The sequence below is a fragment of the Aethalodelphis obliquidens genome, unplaced genomic scaffold, assembly GCF_003676395.1.
Source record: "Aethalodelphis obliquidens isolate GAN/ISIS:26980383/991018 unplaced genomic scaffold, ASM367639v1 scaffold12, whole genome shotgun sequence".
NCBI classification, from domain to species: Eukaryota; Metazoa; Chordata; class Mammalia; order Artiodactyla; family Delphinidae; genus Aethalodelphis; species Aethalodelphis obliquidens.
Window position 1 is genome coordinate 17,116,633 of NW_020837956.1, and position 17,685 is coordinate 17,134,317.

General features: G+C 37.8%; 1 protein-coding gene across 2 annotated transcripts in view; it reads right to left on the reverse strand.

Moving 5' to 3' along the window:
• RASGRP3 (RAS guanyl releasing protein 3) overlaps nt 1-17,685 on the reverse strand; it is a 104,003-nt gene that overhangs the window by 80,917 nt on the left and 5,401 nt on the right. The window lies entirely within an intron of this gene.

Below are 17,685 nucleotides of genomic sequence, written 5' to 3' on the forward strand. Positions count from 1 at the left end.
ATTACCTCACATCATACACAAAGTAAATGCCTAGTGAACCGAAGAGTAAAATGTGAGAATAAAACCACAAACTTGAAGAAAATGAAGAAGAAATATTTAATCATGATTAAATATTTTTATCATGAAAATTATTCTATGATCATAAAAGCAGAAACCATAAAGAAAAAATTACTATTTAAATGAATAAAATGTAAAATTTGTGTATGTCAGAAATAATCCCACCATAGCCAAAATTAAATCACAAATGACAAAATGAGATTAAAAAATGAAACCTTTATGTTAAAGGTTTAAGAGCCTTAACATATGAATAGCATTTGTAATTAACAACTAGGCAAAGGATATTATAAAAAGTTCACAAGGGAAGAAATATAAATGACCAATATACATCTGAAAAATACTCAGTTTCCTAAAAATGAGTACAAATTAGACAATAATAGGATACCATTTATTACCTATAAGCTTGACAAAGATCGAAAATTGATACTTCCCAATGTTGGCGGGAGGTCTGGAAAATGGCACTAACATAGTCTGCTGGCAAGAGTATAAATTGTTACAACATTTGAGGAAGATAATTTTGTAATATGTAGCAAAACTTTAAAAAATATGTATAATATTTAATTCTTCAGTTCCTGTTCTAGAGATATATCCCAAAAATATAATATGGATTTTCATATATAATGGTGTTTCTCACAGCATTGTTTATACTAGCGAAAAATTTGAAACAATCTATGTGCCAGAAGTAGTAGAATAAATCATAACACATTCATAAGAGGTAGCACTATGGAATCATTATAAAATAATGTTGAAATATATTAACGTGGAAAAATATTTGGCATAGATTAAGTGAAAAACACAAGTTACAAAACAATTTATTCAGTATGATTTCATTTTTCTAAGAAAAGATGTGAACATGTAGAAGTCTGAAACTTTAGATATCAAATTTTTAATAGTGGTTATCTTTGGGAGTTGGGGTCACATGCAATTTTCCCCCCTTCTTTATGCTTATCAGCTTTTTTTCTACTGTTTCCATGACAAATGTGTATCAGTTGTTCATTTTCAAATGAGATCTTTTTTATATAAGAAAAAAGATATAGGGCTTCCCTGGTGGTGCAGTGGTTGAGAGTCCGCCTGCTGATGTAGGGGACACGGGTTCGTGCCCAGGTCCGGGAGGATCCCACATGCCGCAGAGCGGCTGGGCCCGTGAGCCATGGCCGCTGAGCCTGCGCGTCCGGAGCCTGTGCTCCGCAACGGGAGGGGCCACGCAGTGAGAGGCCCGCGTACCACAAAAAAAAAAAAAAAAAAAAAAAGGAAAAAGATATAGACCTATAACTCTACGTAAGTACTTTAATCATCTACGCAAAGAGAAAGCCATTGACAAGAAATATGATCAAGAAAAAAGGACCAAGACCAGGAAAGCCTCACCATCCATTAACAAAGCCAGACACTTCCTCTCAACTAAGTCTCTATTCTCTAAACTGCTGGTCCTGGATGCAATAAATATTGCAAATCACTGAAGTGGTGGAACTACCAGGTTCAAAGGATGCAGGAAGAAGAGGGAAATGCGGTCTGGCTTGAACACCTTGGATTCAGTTTCTCAGAGACGTCCTGATGGGCCTTTGTGCCCATCAGAGGCATTCCCATAAGCAGAATTTCCCAAATGGTATCCATCCCATGCACGCATGATCAGGTAGCATGAACCAAGCCCTGCCAGCTGCCCCCTCCTAAAGCTGCCCAGCCAGCCATCTACTTTGTGCCAAACTCCAAACAAGCTGCTCCAAGTTGGTGACACACCACCTGCTGGTCAACTTGAGGTACTAATTCCATGCTGCATCCCCACTCCCACCTTCTTTTCAGGGGACATTGTAGGCAACATTACTCTCTTATTTTTTGAATTCAGTAAATTCTACCTGATCATTTCTTTCTCAGATACATATACTTTTGGGGTCCTTTCTCTCTGTCTCTTTTTTGTCCAACATTTGTCTAAAAATCATGGGGAATTTTCTCTACCCCTCTTGTTCTTCCCTTTTTCTACCCCTTGAACCATGTGTGAACCAAAATAAATACCAAATCACCATCAATTATAAGAGCTGTGCTGGCTACATGCCTGTAACAAATAGAAAGAAAAAAATTGTGAAAGAATCAGAGTAGAGCTTTTAATCTCCAAAGCCCTTGAACAAAGTAAATCATTGTCAATAAATGAGAAAATACAGTGTCTTGTGTTTAATGTGCATTGCATTTAGGGATTCACCAAAGTACGTGACAAAAATCTCTGCTCTCAAGGCTTATAATGTCTCTGGAAGAAAAGTGGAACATGTAGAAAGCCATATATAGGAATAATGATAATTATATATCATAACAATCAGTATCTATCAGTATTGGGTTGGCCAAAAAGTTCGTTCAGGTTTTTCATCATACAGAAAAACCCGCACAAACTTTTTGGCCTAACCGATATTATACTATATTAAAATATTGTTAATAGTATATAACAAGCTAACATCTTTGCAAAATGCTCCTTTAATTCTCACAGCAATGCTCTATGGAGATGCTGTTATTATCCCCAGATGACCTTTAATGAGATTAACTAGCCTGCCCACAGCTAGTAAGCAGCAAAGGAGACATTTGGTTGTGACTGCCTGTCTGACTCCAAACCCTGCACATTTACCCCACAAAATGATTTAGTAGTCATAGAAGTTTTCGTAGACTTGCTTGTCCTTTTCTAGTTAAACCTGCTTATCCTCAAGCACAACAGCCAAGTCAATTGTATTGCACTTTGGGGGCTAACTACTGGCATCACCACAGTAGTTTGCTGCTATTATCCATTGCAAATGTACGCTGTTTCAGCCAGTGATATTGGTTAAGTAGTCGTGAGGTGGCCTGGTAGACTGAGTGGCATTTATAACATTGCTTCTGTGGATACTGCTTCTATGCGTTAAAAACATCTTGAGTTCCAAATAACTGATTCAGAAGTGAAACTTTGGAACCGAAGCCTTTCATAAATTGGAGACCGGCTGTAGAAAAATACAGAGGAGAATGAATAAGGAGGACAGTCTTCACCAGAGGATGCCTCAGCAGAAGATACCCTCACACCCCATCCTCTACGCCTCCCTTTTATGCACCACCCCTGAAGAAACTCGCAAATTTCTGGACAAATCAGTCCAGATTAAAAATAGGCTTCCACTTTCAGTCTCTTTCTTTTTCCTGCCTATCTCTTCTCTTTTCTTCTTCCTTTTTTATAAAATTTCATTTACTTCTTAAAAACACATTACATATTAGTATAGTTGCATTTATTCAATCTAATTCATTTAAATTTATCTTTATGGCAACATTTTTCCCTCCATCTAAGCTTCTTAGACTTCTTAGCATAGCTTCTTAGACTACGCTAGATTTCTAGCTGAAGCTGTATTCAATAACCCAGGAAGGAGAATTACGCGTTCACGGCATAAAACACCTTACTTAGCATAATTACTTACATAATAACTTTTCCCCCAATAGTTTTATTTCAAAACCCTGACTTGACAGCAAATTTCATCGGTCTTTGAAGATCTCACCCCTAGAAACCACAGACTCGTGGTAAAGTTAAACTAAATCTAAATCTTCTAAAATGCCACTGCTGTTTCCACAATTATTTTAGTTCTTGAAAAAGGCTGCTTAGAGTAATAAATAAATAAATAAATAAATAAAATCCCTGAGGCCACCTCTGTGCATTTTTCTGAGAATCATTTAGTGTGTAGAAAATAATAGGAGGGGAGTTTTCAGATTTACGGTTTCCTTTCTATTTAAGGGTCAGCATCATTGCTATTTCAAAGCATAAAATACAAATCTGATTCAGTGATAAATGAGGCAAAGAAAATATTTAAATTTATTTTTTTTCTTGAAATGTGTGATAGCTAAGTGCAAGAGGTGGGGCACAATTTGATCTTCCTAGGAATCATAGGAAAAGAGTAGAGAGAAACTCCGAACCCTCTAATTCTCATATGCAAACTATAGGCCCCCTCGGCCTCACTTCTCCCCATCCTCTCATTGCTGTTTTGCTCCTGTTAGACACTGGCCTCCTTCTGAGTCAGCTAAGCTGTCCTGGGTTCACACCACAGCCCACTGGCCTGAACTGCAGGATGATGCTCAGTGGACACTTCCTGAATGAATGAATTTATGTTTACACCATGGTTATACTTATAAATAGCCACAATATTTTGATACCAAATCCAATTGCTCAAAATTGTGCATAGTTCTAAACGATGTCAATGTTCTACTTAATCACATTTGCTCTTCATTATACCATATTATCCAAACCCACAGCTGACTACAAGTCCTGTTTTCCAGTCTTTTTTTTTTTTTAGCATCTTTTTTTTTTTTTTTGCAGTACGCGGGCCTCTCACTGTTGTGGCCTCTCCCGTTGCGGAGCACAGGCTCCAGACGCGCAGGCTCAGCGGCCATGGCTCACGGACCCAGCCGCTCCGCGGCATGTGGGATCCTCCCAGACTGGGGCACGAACCCGTGTCCCCTGCATCGGCAGGTGGACTCTCAACCACTGCACCACCAGGGAAGCCCCATGACTCTTTTTGAATTATGGTTTTCTCAGGGTATATGCCCAGTAATGGGATTGCTGGGTCGTATGGTAGTTCTATCTGTAGTTTTTTAAGGAACCTCCATACTGTTCTCCATAGTGGCTGTATCAATTTACATTCCCACCACCAGTGCAAGAGGGTTCGCTTTTCTCCACACTGTTTTCCAGTCTTTAGTGCCAAACTACTTGCTCAAGTTTTAATCCAACCATCACCACCTGTAGGTAATAAATCTGTGAGGCCTGAGCTTCTAACCCCATTTCCATATCTTTTCCTAAGGTATCACTGTCTTTATCATACACTTGGTTAAATATCGCCATGGTTTACTTGCACTTTATTTGCTGAAACTTTTGGCTGCATCTCAGGCTTACTTATACTCTTTGTGTGTAGAAAGCCTTTGGATAAGATATTCTTTTTTATGACTTCCTGGCAAAACACAAAGGCAACCACAATCAGAGTGGGAACCTGCCAAGGAATGAGGATCTAATATTTTGCTACAGGGTTTTCTTATTTGCAGATCACAGGGAATAAACTAAGAAAGCCCTTTTAGAAGCACATAAAAAAGTGGTAGGGACATTTCTAGTTTTCCTTCATGTTTTAATTAAACAAGCAGTGTTTGTTCTCAGGGTTTTTCTTGGTGATTGCCATTCTTATCAGTGAAAGGCAGTAGATCCATTTATGTTGTGGTAAAACTCTCAAATTGAAAGGCAAGCGCAGGGGAGGGGTCAGAGCTGAGAGGTGGGTGCTGTTTCCTTAATACAACCATAGGAAGTAAGAAGGTCAGCCAAAGCTTCTTGGCTGGTGGAAATAAACACATGGTAGTGAGAGATCAATGCAGGAGAGCATGGGCTAAAACAGCTGAAAAGTAACCTAAATGGTGAGGCTTCAATAGGTATTTGAATGCCTATAAATTCTTTTTAAATCTATATTTTAGTGGTCAGAAAAACTACATTATCACTTGGAAGAATGGTCTTGTTTCCCTTTACAAAATAAGAAAAACAGGATGCTTGTGTGTTTTTTAATTTATAAGATATTTAAACTTAAAAAGCAATAATGCTCATTGTAGCAAGTCAAACAATACAGAGATACACATAAAGAAAATATATTATTATGGAACCCCTCTTTCTCACTGAGATAGCACACACCTATGAGAAATGTATCTCATACATACACACACAGGTAGGGTTCTATTTTTCCATTAAAAAATTAATCTGTAATTTGATTTTCCCCCATAACAGTGTATCATGGTTATATATATTGGCTCCAAGATCAAGAATACAGATTTAATTTATTCTTTTTAATAGTTTCATACTCCTTCACAGTGTAGTTATATTATAGTTAATTCACCTTATTGCTGAACACTAAAGATGCTCCCAGTGTTTTGCCTCTGTAAGCAGTGTTACACTAAACATTATAGCACATATATCTTAGTTTCTGGTGCTCTTATTTCCAGAGTATAGATCTCCAAAACTGGGATTATTGGGATTGCAAAGTTATTCATTTTACTATGCATTCTCATTTATTTTCCCAAGACTAAACTAAAAGCAATGCAAGAGTCATGGCCTTTAAAAGACTGATAAATGTCAACTTAGAGCATCAAGATTATTCATTATTCATTTTTCTGAATCCTATCCTACCAGGCATATTAACTAAATCACTTGTATTGAAGATATTTGCCTGCTTTTCATGTAGAATAATATTTTTTTTAAAAAAAACAAAGCATCTTAAGACAAATTGACTAAAATTGGCCAAAGTTAAAAGCTGGAGTCTATTTCTCTCTGGCTAATCCTTATTATCTGCATACACCAAAAATTCCATGAACTCTAAAGGCCATTCCAATTGTAAAATCAACTGCTGATTGATTTTTAAAAATGTATGAGCAAATGTGAACTGATAGAAAGAACAAAAATGTTAAGGTTGGACTAGAAATTTTGGACTATACTTTCAAAGCATGCAATGGTACTAGTGTGAAAAGGGGTCTCACGCACCCTCACTTGTTTCTATCTTATTTTCTGGACTGTGGCTGTAGTAACTGAAGAGACACCTCTTCCATGTGCCATCTCAGTGAGGCAGGAATGGGGCCCACAATCCAAACATAAGGATAGGAGCACCCAAGGTCTGCAACTACACTCCTCCTGGCGTGGGGTGTTTATCACAAACCACCTCTTCTGATTTATATGCTTTCACCATGTCGTTTGCTTTGGGACTTTGGAGTGAGAGTTTGGACTATATTAGTCTGTAATTTAACAGCATATATATTCCACATTACCATTAACTAATATGGCTATACCAGCCAACACATTCTAAGACACAAGCGACTGAGCATAGGGTTCCCTGCCTTCAGGAAAAAAAAAAGTTATATTCAACATAAATTAAGGGAAAATTGTTCACATTACCAAAGCATTCTTTGTTTTAGAAAGCCACTCATTGCAGGATTACAAGAAATATGTGTACCCCTGGTGCATTAAAAATGGCATTCGACCAACCAAAATTCAACTCATATTATTCAAGAACACATTTATTAAGTAAAATAAACATGAGTCCGGTTTTGGACCCAACTTACTGGCCTAGATGGTCTGTGTCCTTTCCTTCAGAACAAAAAATTAGGCAAGCAATTCCTAGCATCCTGTGGTAGACAGGCTATTTCACAACCCCTCCAGGGATGCTTAAAAGTAACCTGCTAAAAATAGCCCCTCAACTCTTATATTCGTGTCCTCAACTTCAGGGCCAAGTGAAACTATAAATTGTCTGAAATATGTCCCCTGCATTCTAATTCCATAGGACTACTATTAGCTGAAAATCCCCAGTAATCTTCCTGACAATTCCAACATTAATAAACTTTTCCTTTTTTAACCATTTTCCAAACTAGTAGGACAGGCTGAGCAGTGAGTGGTGAGGATGTTGGCACATTGGAGAACTGGGAAATCAGGATTCTCATACCCTCATCAGCCTCTCACTAGCTAAGTCACTTAATCCTTTAAGTACAGACGGTCCCCGATTTACCATGGTTCGACTTACAAATTTTTGACCTTATGGTGCTGTGAAAGCTATATGCATTCAGTAGAAACCGTACTTTGAATTCTGAATTCTGATCTCTTCCCAGGCTAGCAGTGTGCACTCCGATACTCTGTAGATGCTGAGCAAGCTGCACCTCCCAGTCAGCCCCACAATCACAAGGGGAAACAACCCATACACTTAACGACCATTCTGAACCCCTACAATCATTCTGTTTTTCGCTTTCAGTACAGTATTCAATCAATTACATGGGATACTCAACACTTGGTTATAAAATAGGCTTTGTGTTAGATAATCTTGCCTGACTATAGGCTAATGTAAGTGTTCTGAGTATATTTAAGGTAGGCTAGGCTAAGCGATGATATTCAGTAGGTTTGGTGTATTAAATCCATTTTCCACTTAACGATATTCTCAACTTATGATGGACATATTGGAACATAACCCCCTTGTAAGTAGAGGAAGATCTGTGTAAGATTCCTCAACTGCAAAAGGGAAATGATAATATCTGACTCAAAGTGTGGCTGTATGGTTTGGAAATAATGCATTGCGTTGCATTTCAGACTTCTAGCCTATTAAAAATATTCAATAAATGCACAAGGATATACATAAGACAAGTTCAATACAACACTTGTAATAACAACAATAAAAAGGAAACAACCTAAAATTAAGGGAGATTGATCAAAATAATCACAATGTATTATCAATGCTGAATAAATCATGCAGTCATGAGAAGGATGGATGGGAAGATGGCTTTGATGTAATAAGTGAAAAAAGCAAGCTGCAAAAAACAGTAAGCAAAAATGATTATTGTTTTAAGCCAAGAAACAACCCCCCAATGTATCTAGCCCCATTTTTATTACAATCGTTTATGTTGTCAAATGCATAGAAAATATCTGCAGTGACAACAAGCAATAAACATGTATCTACTCTGAAGAAAAAAGAAAGAGGATTGCAAGTCTTTCCTCTTTTATACTATTCATTTTGATATTGAGTACATTCACTTATAATAAACTCGCAGTGCATTTATAATTAAAAATGAAAGACAATAAATAAAGAAATGAGAATAATTAATGTAAAGCACTTAGCAGAATGCCTAGCGGGCTTGGATGAATGGTGATTATCATAGTTACTTCTGTCCAGAAGCAACAGAACCCCTTAAATAAAACAAGTTTACATGCAATCAGGTATGTTCGTGTGTGAACTCAATCAGTATTTTTTTTAAGGGGTTGATTGCTATGTTTATTGTGGTGATACGTATGGATGTATACATATGTCAAGACATCAAATTGTGTATTTTTATTATATGCCATTTATTATATGACAATTACACCTCAACAAAATTGTTTATAAAAAGTGGAGCTAAAATTTGCAACTGTAAGAACATAAAAGATGGGAGCCTGAGATTGGAATTAAAGGTTTCTAAGATCTTTATGTTATTCAGAAGAAGATTTCTTTATGTTATTTGGAAGATGTTAATATGAAGATATTAACATTAGGCTTTACTAAATCAAATATGTATTTAAAATTTTTAAGTATAACTAATAAAAGAAAAGAAATAGATTACATAACTTCCAAAACACTAGAGTGGAGAAATTGGAATACAGAAAACTTGAAAAATCCAAAAGAAAGCTGGAGAGGAGAGAAAAAGAATGGAAAATAGAAAATAAAAAATACCTCAACAACCACAGTGTTGATTGTCTGAATTCACCATTAAAATGCAAAGACTATCATTAAATAACAAACAAAAAAGATGGATCCATTTTTAATCCATTCAGTTCCACAGGTGTAGGATATGTGTGTGTATGAGTGTAAGAGTATGTGTATATGAGTGTATGTGTGTGTGTTCACACACACAGATAAGAGGATCAGATAATGCTCCCTGACTCAACTTCTTTTAACTATTTTTCTGAAGCCTTAAAACTAATTGAAGGATACCCAAAGCAATCTACAGATTCAATGCAATCCTTACCAAATTACCAATGGCAATTTTTACAGAACTAGAACAAAAAATCTCAAAATTTGTATGGAGACACAAAAGACCCCGAATAGCCAAAGCAATGTTGCAGGAAAAAAATGAAGGGGGAGGAATCAGACTCCCTGATTTCAGACTATACTACAAAGTGACAGCAATCAAGACAATATGGTACTGGCACAAAAACAGAAACATAGATCAATGGAACAGGATAGAAAGCCCAGAAATAAACCCATGCACATATGGTCACCTTATCTTTCATAAAGGAGGCAAGAATATACAATGGAGAAAAGACAGCATCTTCAATAAGAGGTGCTGGGAAAACTGGACAGCTCCATGTAAAAGAATGAAATTAGAACACTCCCTAACACCATACACAAAAATAAACTGTGTGTGATTCCAAAAATCATGTATGTTCACCATAAAAAAAAAGAAAAGTATAGAAAAGCACAAAGAAAAATAAGATCAGCTCTAATCATACTGTTCTTAAAATTCTTATTTCAGTGTATATTTGTGGTCACCTGCCAATGGTCCCCAGTGATCCTCACATGCCCTGTGTTGTCCTTGCTGACTAAAGGCTGACCCAGGGCTGGCCCTGCATGACTACTGGAATACAAGAGCAGCAGTGGTGTGTAACTCCCAAGGCAAGGTCATAAAAAGCATTCCAGCTTTCATCTTAGTCAAGGATCTCTCACTCGGAAGGAAGTCAGATGTCATGTCATGAAGATATTCAAGCAGCCTACAGAGAAATCCAAGAGGAGAGGAACTGGGGGTCCCAGCCAACAGCCAACACTGACCTGCCAGCCATGAGCATGATGTGCTTCAAAAGTAGGTCTTCAAGTCCCTACTTCAGATCAAGTCTTCAGATGACTGAAACACCACCTGACACCTGATTGCAACCCACTCTTTAAAGGCACTTAGTTTGGGAATGACTTGTTACACAGAAATAGGTAACTAATAAATATCTTTCCTATCTTTTATAAAATTTAAAATGGGCATATAGATTTTCAGTCTACCTTTTTAATTTATCATAAATATTTCCAATGTCAATAAATATTCTCAAAGATTCCAATGTCATCAAATATTCCTCTGAAACATGATTTGTCCCATGGCTGCACAATGTTCCATCTTACTTACATAGTATATTATATTATGTCTTTTTTTTGAGACTGAAAGAGCATAAAGCTTTATTTAATGGCCAGAGAATGGAGAAGCAGGAATCTAGTTTACAAATCAACTTCTCTTTTAATATATTATGTCTTAAGAGCAGATATTTGGAAAACAATGTCTCAGTCCTAAAGAATGAAACCCCAGTGATGGTAAGTTGGTGGCAGAAAAAAATACATATATGAGTAGAAATTCTGTATACCTTATTAATATTTTTATTCATTCTTTCACCAAACATAAAATTAGTATATTGGTGTGTAATACTTTATAGCAGGTACTCCACAAAAGATAAAAATGATTGACAGAATTTAGGATCTCAAATCATACCTGGGCAGCACTTGACATGTGTCTCAACACCTACCTTAGCACCAAGTGCAGAGTAATCATGTTATACCTTGTATATATAACTGAGAAAACATATCTGCTCCTCTATCACATTTAAATTTGTGTCTTAACGAATCTCATTACCAATTATAATGTCGTGATGACTCACAACAAATGATAAAAGTATTACTTACACACTTATTATACATAGTATCTGGTTCCCAGAGGGAATTTTTAAAAAATAGCTTTATTGGGACATAATTCACATACCATACAATTCATTGGTTTGGGTATATTACATTATTATTATTTTTAAAATGTGGTAAGATATATGTAACAAAAAATTACTACTTTGACCGTTTGTAAGTTTACAATTCATAAGGATGTTACATTCACAATATTGTGCAAGCATTACCATTATTTCCAAAAGTTTTTTACCACCCAGATTAGAAATTCTATAACCATTAATGAAGAATTCTCCACTCATCCCTGCCCCCAGCCTTCAATAACATCTAACTTGCTTTCTATCTCTATGATTTGCCTATTCAAGTTATTTAACATAAGTGGAATTACACAATTTTTCTCCTTTTGTGTCTGGATTATTTCACTTACAAGACACATCCATGTTGTAGAATATATCAGAACTTCATTCCTTTCTATGGCTAAAGAACATTCCATCATATGTATATACCATTATTTGTTTATCCACTCATCTGTTGATGGACACTTGGATTGTTTCCACTCTTTGGCTATTGTGAATAATGCTTCTATGAACACTGACCTACTCCAGAGGGAGTTTTTCAAAGCACAAAACATGGCTCATACCTCAAAGAATTCATAATTAGGTCGATGAGAGAAGGAACTCCTGGAAAATTAACTATATAGGCAAATAATGGCTGAATAAATGAAAGAAATACCACCAAACATCATGTGATTAAATATATTAGACAATTAGTGTGTTATAGTATTTCAGAAGAGGTGATGTTACAGAAGACTAGCAATGGTTTTATCAAAGAGAGCACATCTGTGCTGCATCTGGAAGCATATGCAGGCTTTGAATTGAGAGAAAGGAGGCGGGTGGCATAACTCTAGCTGGCCAGATCAGCACAGGAAAGTCTGGAGGGAGACTTTGGCGGTCTCAGCTCAAGCCCCTCTTTGCTGAAAACTGCCCCCATCTGCAGGATTAGTATAGTGACCCCCCACTCCCAAGGCCATAAATGACTAGACAAGGTATTGACACCTGAGGCAAGTATAGGTCAACTGGATAATTAGATTCTTTCTCAAGAGAATTTGGAATTTAGAGCGTGAACAAAAAGGACAAACAGGAGCTAATGGACATCCTCTTTCTCCCTGTCATGGTGAAGCAGGGAAAGATGGAGAGAGAGAGAGACAGAGAGAGAGAGAGAAGCAGAACTTCCCAGGAGGAGTGGAGGTAAGGAACCATCAAGTTCTCCAGTCAGGTCTCAGACCCTTTATCAGCTGGTTTCTGGAGGGAGGCCCCTGCCAGTCTCAGCTTCATTACTTGTGCTTCTGTGAGATACACTTTTTCTCTTATAACCACTATAGCTACTTTGAATGTATTTCCATTCATTGCAACTTGGCTAAGATCCCAAGCAGTTTGGCTGCCGAGCGTTTAGCTAAGCGACTCCATTTTTTTTTGCGGCCTCGGCATCCATTTTGTTCGGCTAAGTGGCCGTCTGGGTGCCTTAAACTGACCCTCGCCCCTCATACAAGGGCATGCCCTAGAAAACAGCCAGAAGAATCACAGTTAACTTCCTGCTATGACTTCCCCAAGAACCCTCGTGATCAAAGTCTCCCCTACCTCCAAGAGCCCTGTGTCCCTTTGTTAGGAGCCCCGTGGAGCTTACCAAAACCCTGCTCCTTTTGGTTTGAATTGAGCCTTAGCTCAGGAACCCCAAAGCATTCCACCCACGGATTCTACCCTAATATAAGCGTGTGCCCCATGTCCTGTCCCTGCCTTGACCTCCCCCTCCAGGGCTGCTGAGTACTTCCCCCAGGATAAACCTCTCCATTTCAGTTTCTCTTGTGGTCTTTTGTTTTGCTCACCATCCTACACCTGGGGCTCTCCTTAACAAATGTTAATTCAACGAAGTCACAACAACCCCCAAGACAGATTACAGTTGGTCAGTTCTTCTGTATCCGTGGGTTCAAAAAATTTTTTTTTCGGAAGATCCCAAAAAGCAAAACTTGAATTTGCCATGCGCTAGCAACTATTTCCATAGCACTTCCATTGTTTTAGGTATTACACATAATCTGAGATGGTGATTTAAAGTATAGTATGTGTAGTTTAAACGCAAACACTATGCCATCTTATGTAAGGGACTTGAGCATCTGAGGATTTTCATACCAGCAAGGGTCTTGGAACCAATCCCTGTGGATAGAGAATACTAAGGGACGAATCTGCTCCCAGGCGTGTGGAGAGTTGAATGTGTGGGGAGGGGGGACCCTGAGGGAAGGAAATCAGGTGGAGTGAGTCCTTGAATAAGGGGAAAAGGAGCAAACATAGAAGCAATAGTGACGGTAAAGGAGGAATGGGATAATCTCAACTCACCTGTATGTCCCTGAATTCTCTTGCTGATTTGTGAAATCAATCAGTGGCCCCACTCAACTCAGACTTCTTGACCTTGCCTAAAGACCAGTTAGTGCCTAATCTTGCCACCTGCTCCTCGTTTACTAGTGATAAGGAAAAGCAGCAGTAGTATCTGCAGGATCCAACAGCTAATGGCGCTCACGAAGGTATGAAAGACTGACTCGGAAAGCACACTCCACACGCAAAGGTCAGTTGCACACGCCGCCTCCCTCCCCTCCTTTTTCCCCTTCTGGAAGCTGCACAGGAAAATTCAGAGAATGACCCAAGTCCTGGTTCCCCCGTGCTCTGCCTCCCCACGCCCGTCCACGCCCCCAGAAGGACGGAGCAAGCTTGTAGAATTCTCTTACGTGTCCCTACATTCACTTTCACTGCAACCTTTCTCTACCTTCTTCTCTTCTAACCTCTCTGCCAAATGTGACTTAGGAAAATCACGCCCTATTTACCAAAAAAAGCTCCTAGTTATGGCTACACCCTGAAGAGCAGCGTTAGAGGTACTCGGTCCTAAGGACGGGGCGGGGGGGGGGGGGGGGGGGGGGGGGGGGGGGGGGGGGGGGAGGAGAATCCAAAGTTTAGAAGTTAAAATTAGACACAAATGAAAAGGCCTTCTCCACCTAGGCTTCACGCAGATAATAAGGCCGTCTCCTGAGAAAAGAATTCCATCTATTTCCTCATTCTTCTCCAGTGAAGTTGCTTTCCTACTGACATTAGCAAACAAGATAAATACAATTTATCTTTTATGCTTGTCCCGGCATCTGATAGAGCACCTGGCACTTCCTAGATTCTCTATCAGTGCTTTTGCTTTGGGTAGATGGAGATTGTAAGTTGATTCAATATATTATTTTTCTGTTTAGGTTAATTATTCATGTATTATTAACGTATAAATGTAATGTAGTTATTAACATAGTATTAGTGCATGGTATAATGTATTAATGTAGAAATGATACATTAATAGTTATATTTCATTGTAAATGCATTGGAATAATTAATACACATTTATAATAATTATAATGATTTAAGCATAATAATTTAATGTAATACATTGTGAATACGTTGTAGATACACTGTAATGATTTCATTGTAAGTATATGAGATATGATATTTTAGGTGCACCTAAACACCAGTCACTCTACAACTTTGCTTCTATGGGAAAAATGAAAAGTTTATTCAGAGGGCCAAGAACATTCTTAAAAACAAGCTTTTGGAACACTTCCAATCTGTATATCATGCAATGGATGGTCATTATTTATATTTTAAATGTCTTTAACTTTTATTTTGATTTTAGAATTTTCTGATTGCTTTAAATCTAGCTCCGTAACCAAACCTTCATGGAATAAGAAATGAACCCAAAATATGATCATTTCAGTTGGCTGTGACTCCTTGCCAGGACTTCAGAAGCCCTTGTTTCCAGGTCTCTTGCTATTGGCGGGGCCTTAAGAACCTACAGTGTCTTTTAGTTTTATCCACTTCCATTGGTTCTATTTTTGTATCTCCATACTTAGCACACAGAACTATCTTTGTCACTCCAGCTGACTGGCATGAGAGTCCCCAGGGCATAGTAGTTATACAAGATTATTGAAGCATACTTCCTACCCTTCAAATAAGACAATGCAGACTGCAGAAAAGACATCAGAAATGGTCACAATGGTAGAAGAAGTGTGTGTGTGTGTGTGTGTGTGTGTGTGTGTGTGTGTGTGTGAGTGAATTGCTAAAGATTTCTTTGTACTAAGTTTTATGCATTATTAAGAGCACAACATCTATAATGCTTTCTAGAAGTTCATTTTAGGCTGTGTAATATCTGTTACCATGTCTAAATTCACTTGGAAACATCATGATAAAATAAAGTTTCTTATAATCATATAACCCAGATTTCAAAAATTGAGAGTTTTTTAAAACCTCTATTACCCTTATTCTCAACTGAAAAATCCATCGTTACTCTCAGCATTCCAGTTGATCCAACGAACAGTTGGACTGTTCTAAGAGGCCAAAACTTAGAAACTCTCAATCCTTTGCTTGCCTTTCAGTGATTCAGTTTTATTTGATACATGTAAGAGTGGCCTGCTGAGTACATCAGAAAGAAGACTGTGAGTCCTGAACAGACAGCAGAATCTCTCAGCCCAAACTTCACATGCCATTCATGTAACTGCATAGCACTGCAGTTCTGCTGTTGAGATTTGCACTGCCCACTCCAGTAGCCACTAGGCACCTCAAGCCACTGAGCACATGAAATGAGGCCCGTGAACTGAGATATGTAGCAGGCATAAAATACACCCTGGATTTCAAAGACTTGGACCAAAGAAGAAGGTAAGATATCTCATTAACAATCTTTTATATCGATTGCACGTCAAAATGATAATGTTTTGGATATATTGGGTTCAACAAATGAGATTCTTAAAACTAATTTTTACCTGTCTCTTTACTTCCTTAATGTGGCCACTAGAAAATATTAAATGACATTTGTGGCTCACTTTATATTTCTACTGGACAGTGCTTGGTCTAGAGGCCTCCACAATAAATTGCATGACCAGTAATTAGTCTTTCAGATTGGAAGTCAGAGCCGCTGCAGAATTTTATTCCAAATTGGGCTAATCAGAGGAGAATATGACCAGGAGTAAAGATTAAAGCAGCCTCTCATGTTTAGTTTTCCCAACCAAAGCATTTTAATAATACCCAACAGGACAGTTAAGTCATGTCTAAGGACACAAGTCACTGGTTGAGATACTGATAAATGTCACTGCAGTGCACGTAGTACCTGCCTTACTTAGCTCTTTCCCAGTTGATAACACATCCTTCTTTTTCATCTCAGTCGTTGTTAACTGTACTCATTTCATAGCACGGAAACAAGAGAGGGAATCATGAATTCACTTGTTTTGACTTTTTGTTGTTGGTTTCCCCCACCATTGCTGTTAAAATGAAGACAAGGGATCTTTTCACAGAAAATAGAAACGTGAATTTGATTTTTAAAAATTTAATGGAAAATAAAACTTTTAAGATTCTGTGTACGGGCAACAGGGGGCTAGTTATTATTATAGCAGCATTATAACTGGACACGTCATGCACGTGGAGAAGTTCACACTGACACTGAATATTAACATACATAAAAATTCATTCCCAAATCACTGATGTGGGATTACCAGATTACTGAATTAAAAACACATTGGGGGTCACTACTGCCAGCAAAGAGTTGTGTAACTGCTGGTAAAAACAATAGTGATTTCAGGAGTAGATTGAAAGCAAAACAATAATATCTTTGTAATGTTCTGAAATTGTTGCACTAATAGAACTAAGACAGGCTCCATTGCATTTCCCAGTCTGATTTGCTGACCATCTTGTCTGCCCATAATTGTTTTCTGCCATTCATTTCCTCCAATTGTCAATTATTGCTAAAACAATTATGAAAAAAACAAGTGTCTGTCTTTGTTTCCTGTTGCCCATGAATACAGTGAAGTCATAGACCAGACTAGTGCATCATAATCTTTTCCATTACAATGAATTATGCTGTCACAAACAGGATACAGTGCTTTACTGGGCAAAGAAGCCAAAATGGGGTTGAATTAGCACAAACCTGACTGTCAGCCATGACAGCAAGAAATTAGAGCACTGGGACTTAGTTTTCCACTTTTTCAAAATATACTGGTTTTTGTACCTGATTATAAAAGTATATGGATAGACCTAGAGACTGTCATACAGAGTGACGTAAGTCAGAAAGAGAAAAACAAATATTGTATAATATTGCTTATATGTGGAATCTAGAAAAATGGTACAGATAAACTTATTGGCAAAGCAGAAATAGAGACACAGTTGTAGAGAACAAACTTATGGATACCAAGGTGGGGGAAGTGGGATGAATTGGGAGACTGGGGTTGACTTATATACACTATTATGTATAAAATAGATAACTAATGAGAACCTACTGTATAGCACAGGGAACTCTACTCGATGCTCTGTGATGACCTAAATGGAAAGGAAATCTGAAAAAGAGGGGCTATATGTATATGTATAACTGATTCACTTGGCTGTACAACAGAAACTAACAC